The sequence below is a fragment of the Octodon degus genome, unplaced genomic scaffold, assembly GCF_000260255.1.
Source record: "Octodon degus isolate 3935 unplaced genomic scaffold, OctDeg1.0 scaffold00119, whole genome shotgun sequence".
Classification (NCBI taxonomy): Eukaryota; Metazoa; Chordata; class Mammalia; order Rodentia; family Octodontidae; genus Octodon; species Octodon degus.
Window position 1 is genome coordinate 1019928 of NW_004524695.1, and position 6040 is coordinate 1025967.

A 6040-nucleotide genomic window follows, 5' to 3' on the forward strand; every position below is an offset into this window, starting at 1 on the left:
TTATTTTTCCTTTAACTTACTGTAACTCAGTTTCTCATTTTATCTCTATTCCATCATTTGTTTACTTCCCATATTTTCTTTATTTTCTGAAACATCTAATTGTAATGGAACATTTATTTTAGCTACCAAAATAAGGCCCTAAAGATGTAGTGTCTCTTTTGAGCAGAGTTCTTGAGGCTCTACCAATGTTAAAATTCTTTCTTTTTCTTTGAAGACCACACTTAAGAAAAGGATGGTGGGACATTGTCTATCAGCTCAAACTCCTAAACTGCAAAGATAAAAGGGCTTTATTTGGGATCTTAGCAATTGTAAGTCAGAAGACATGGGTTTAGATACTATTGAATCCACAAAAACATAGTGTATGTGTCTGATAAAAAGAGTATATAAACAGAATGCAATGCCTGTAAGACAAGAGTCCCCTACCTTCTTCATGTTTTAGACAGATGGCACGGATATAACTGTTCTACTGTTTTCGAATTAGATTCTTCTATTCCAATCTTTAGGAAGTGAATAATCAGTTCTGAAAGCAGACAGGGATGATTACTCAATGGCCAATGCTCAAGTTTCCCAGAGTTCTCTGCTTTAGATTTTCACAAAGAGTTAGATACTAGGGAGCCTTAGTGGACAGGCAGGAGATAGTCTGAAACCAGAGTGCCCCCTGATTTCTTCCCTTAGTTGGCCAAGGAGAGAGCTAGAGTTGCGGTGCTGTGTTTTGTCATTATTGTAATCTCATTCTATATATTATCACATTTTTATTTTTTATAATCCCAAAAATGGTTGGGCATGTTAGTATACCTTCCCAAACAACTAAGCTTGCTGGAGCTTCTCCTGGCCCTTAGGAGGGCAGTCTAAGTCCATGCTCCATGATCGGCAGCTGGAACATGTGGTTAGCAAAGAGCAGGCTTCACCTTTTAAAACCAAGATGAATATGACTGGCAGAATAATGGAGGACAAGTAGTTCTGGGGTTCAGTAGTGTGACACAATCTTTTTCTGGGGTTCAGTAGTGTGACTACAGGCAGGAAAGTAGAGGTGACAGCCAGGCACCAGGAGGAATTCTGAAGCAGAGCTTCCTGAAAAGCTCTTTCCTTGTTGCTTGCATCACACTTTCTCCTTTTCTTTTCATAAAGCCAAGAAATAGAAAATGTATCTGTGACCTGGATACTGCACAGAGGGAAACTTCTCAGCTACATAGTGGAGCTGATGCTTGAGAATTACAGGAATAGAGAACAATTAAGACTGAGGCATAAAGAAACACTTCTTTCTTCAGCCATCTTAATTTCTCCATGGGCACCTTTATATACTAGAATAACAAAGGACACATAATAAGAAAACAACAAGCAGAAATTTATTAGCATGTGTTCCATACATATACAGGAATAGGGAATGTGAAGGACCAGCAATTTATTGTAATATTTAGTGACTTTGGACTTTGGTCATCAAAGCTAATCTTGTTTGTCCTTTGGCTGACTTCACTACCTTCCTGTCATTAGCCCACTCATAGGTAACCATATAAATCTGATTAATTTCAGTTTTCATGATAAACCTACGATTAGGATAAGTACTCTTTTGCCGCATTTGAGTCATAACAAAACTACTGACAATTATTTCAGCAAATATTACTTACTGGAATGTAAATATATTTCAAAACAGGCAGCTGTAGCACAATCTGGACGAGGCCAACTTATTTTGTCTTTTCCAGAATTAAATCCCCATGACAATCTATCATTTACTCACCTTCTACTTTCCATTAAAGCATCTCTCAGGAAAGGTTTTTGTCTCCTTTCTATCACTGCTTGGTGATTCCCTAGGAAAGCTCACTGGGTCTGGCAGAATTGTAGGTCTGTCCCAGATTGTAGTGGATATCACTAATCAGCATGTCTACGCTAGGGAAACCACTGTTTGTTTGTTTTTCCTGCTCTTTCCTGGTGTGGCTTTCTTTCACTTTCCTGGCGTGACTTTCTTTCATTCCCCATAAACTAGTCCAAAGTTCTCAAAAAAAAAAAAATAAAGTGAAGGTGTACAGACCTCTTTGCCCCAAAGTCACCCAAATCATCAACCAAGAATGATCAGAAATGAGAGAACTGAACTGAAACGAGTGGAGAGAGATTCAAAGAATGATGTCAGGCCATCAAATTATCTTGCTTTCCTCTCAGTTGGACAGACTATGCTACTGTCATTATCTTTATTGCTATGAATTCACTTTTTTTTTCCATGGTACTTGGGACTGAACTTGGGACATTGTACTCGCCAGGCAGGTGCTCATGATTCAGAGCTATATTTCCAGCTTGAAGCCATGAATTCAATAAATATTGTTTAAATATTTCTAAAAGTCCAGTTCTGTTCTAAGTACTGAAGAAATAATACTGAACAAAACTGATCAAAGTTCTGCCTTCACGGGCTCTACACATTTTCTACCAGTTTAAGACACGGAGGTTTTCCTTCTTTTTGCTTACTCACTACAGGAAGGCAGGAACAAAGGTGAATATTGATAAACCTGGAAAAAGGGCCTCAGCGAATCAGAGAAGGAAGCCTTGGGGAAGATGGAGATGTGGGAGCCAGAGGTCATGCTGTAAAAGGACACAGCTCCAGCCTCATAGTCCAGAGCAACCCCCACCACCAGGGGTCTCTCATGCAACTCAAGAGGAGGTGGGAGGGAGGTCAGCGCTACACAGCCATTTCCTGTCCAGCAGCTGGATGTTCCAGAATCCATACTCGGGCTTCTGCTTCATTCTAAAGCTCTGCTCCACATTTTCCACACAAACTCCCACATCCCAAGCTGTTGTTTCTCCAACATCCACTTCGAAGTAGTGTCTTCCTGAGCTGAAGCCCTCACAGCCCAGGACAAGGGAGGGCGGTAATTCTGGACAAAACCGAAAATGTTTGCTGGCTTCACCCACAAGTCAGTTGTCTTTGATCCATAGAAAGTTAGAGGTTAAGATGAACTGCATCTGGATTTCGAGTCAAACTTACTGTAATATAAAGAAAAATTCACACTTTTCATGGTGGCAGTAACAATGAATTTTCAATAAAACCAGCCCGTGTTGAACTCAATTCTTGTCCGCAAGTAGCTATGTAAGCCTGCAGTACAAATCAGCACATCTGGTGCCGTGACTCCTGGGGAGAACCTAGAGAGCTCATGTTTGCCTGTCACTTAGTCAAATTCCTGGGACTTCTCAGGAGCCTAGTAAGGGAATAGTAACAACAGTATGGAGAAGCAATCTTCACTTTCCAGATTTGCCAAGGACTAGAAGTAACCAGACTGAGCATGATTCCTGTTTGTCCAAAAGCTGGCTTCTTCCCTATAGGTTCCCAGGGATTAGAAATTAGTGGAGTGGAAATGAGCTCTTCCTCATCTCCATTTCATTACAACATAGGCATACAGAAGAAATTAGCAACAGGATGAAATAACAATTATAACTTCAGATGCGCTGGACACTGGTGCACCTAACTTCATAAAACAAACACAACTGATGGTAAAAGGTCAGCTGAGCATCAACACAATTATGGTGGGGATGTCAGTGCTCCACTGTCACAGACAGATCAATTAGACAAAATATTGTACAAAGAAACATCAGAGCTGCACCACACCTTCAAACAAATGGACTTAATGGATATCTATAAACTTTATTTGACTTCAACAACAGAATACACAGTCTTCTCAGTACCACATGGAACTTTCTCAAATATAGACCAAATGCAAGTCCATAATCCAGACTTCAATAGGTTCAATGATCCCACGCATACTATCAGACCCAGGTGCAATGAAACTAGAAATCAATAGCAAAAGAAACTACACATATTGAGCGTAAACCTTACACTCTTGAGTAATCAATACTCACAGAAGAAATCAGTGAAAAATTTAGACAGTTCCTACAATCCAACAATATCACCAGTGTCATTGTTATGGGTCAACTCTGCCTAGGAACCAGATCAGCCAGATAGAGATTTGAATAGAGGCTTTTATTTACTGAGATCAGGTCCGTCAGCCACTTCTCTCACAGAAGGCTGATTGGCCCCGAACGTAGGTAGCAGGGGGGTATTTATAACAGAAATCACATCCAGTTTGGTAAGCAAATTTGTTATCTAGCACAGAACAACAGAAACTGCATTCATTTGACACAGCTGCGAACTGTTTATAACTAAAAGGTCTTTTACAGCTTAGTGATAAGTGCATATTTTTATAAGATATATCTTAAGCTGACTATGTTACAGGAGATGGTTGGAGAGGGAGTTTGTGTTAGCTTGCTGCCTTGACAAGAAACAGTTATTTATTGTTGAACAGCCTTGAGCCTAAAGGGAGCATACATTTCTTAAAGTAGATAACAGGAAGCACAAGAGGTTTTTATAATTTTCCACAGTTAAGGCACAAAACTCTGTTAACCCTTTACAGTAATGTACCAGAAGCTATTGGGCACGATGAAAACAGTCTTAAAAGAGAAATTGATAGTTTCTGAATACTCATGTAAGAAAAACCTAGTGAACTCAAATAAATAACATAATGATGTACCTCAATGTTCTGAAAATATGAGTATTTTGTTTTTAAACCTCAATTTTATTTAAGCTCTGATATTATAATTTCCTTCTTTAACTTTGTATGTGGATTTTTTTCAGTGTAAAAGCAAATGTTCAGTGATGATTGAGCTTTTAGAAAATAGAAGTCATCATCTTCAAAGGAAAATGTGTATTACTTAAATTGGAAATTACTTAATAAATAAAAAAAGAATAAGAAAAATATCACTCACGTATCAGGAGAGGATGTTGACTGTAGTAATCTCCCAGAAGTAGTAAGGAAATAAGGAATAAAATGATTAAAACACAGTAATCATGGTTAAATAAAAGGTTGAGGAACTCACAGAGGTATGAAAGTACCAAAAAACCCACAAAACAAGAAATGAAACAAAGGAATCCACATACTCATTAGTAAAACTGTAAAAACTGAAAATAAGCACACATATGGACCACACTTCAAATCCCATATGTAAGAAAACATCACAGACTATAAATATTGGAAGAGCAAGAGAGGTGCTAGCTCCCCTTCCCTAAGTCCTACCATCGTAATATGAGTCCCAAACTTCAGCACTTTCCCTTCAAGGTGCTGTTTTCTAAATCCTATGGTATCGCTGCAAGGACAAAAGGGAGAATTCCGTGACCAAATGCATCAATAATTCTGTAGCAAACTGTATATTTAAGGTACATAGCATTGCCCAGGAATGGTGGTGCATGTGTATATCCCAGCAACTGGAGGCTGAGGCGGGAGGACTGCTGCAAGTTCAAGGCAAGGGTGGGCCACACAATGAGTTCAAGGCCAATGTGGATCACATAGTGAGAGCCTGTCTCAAAAAGAAGAAGAAAGGGCATGGTATAAAGCAGAACTTCAAAGGCCCTCATTTCAGCTTAGTTGGATGAAATGTCCACCCTGGGTGGACAGAATCAAGGGACCTATCCTTGGACGCAGTCCATTGGTGTTCATATCCTTGTAAAATTCTGTTCCTTCCAGAGTGGACAGGGCCAGAGCATTGCTTCTGACCAACAGAACCGGACAAAGTGGTGGAATATAACTCCTGTGATGACAATTCCTTATTTACACACCATTCATTTTTTAAATACACTAAATATTGCCAACACATTTGTTATGGAGACTCCTCCTGAGCTCACGCTGAAGAAATACTTGGTCAAGTATACACCCAGGGGAAAGGAGCAATTAGAGACCCTGGAGTCAGGCCAGGCTGGAGCCACAGCCAGCAGGAAGTCAGGGCCCCACACAGTGCAACCCCAGGGGAATGAATCCTGCCAGTGAGAGAGTGAGGGAGGGGCTTGTCCCCAGTGAGTTCCAGGTGAGAACACAGCCTGGCCGCACCTGAGTGCTCCCCCAGAGATGCTAAACTGAGCTCCCTGCTACAGCTCACTGAGCCGTGCTCAGATTCCTGACTCAAAAAGACTGCTAGGAGACCCAGTCCTAGCCCAGGTCCGGTGAGTGTGCAGAGAGTTTCCTGCTACCCTGCGCCGGCGGGACCAGTCCCAGCCCAGGCACAGCGTGGG

At 40.6% G+C, this 6040-nt stretch overlaps 1 pseudogene; it reads right to left on the reverse strand.

The window, feature by feature from the left end:
* Positions 1-2450: 2450 nt before the first annotated feature.
* Positions 2451-6040, reverse strand: part of LOC101572060 — a 15261-nt pseudogene continuing 11671 nt past the window's right edge.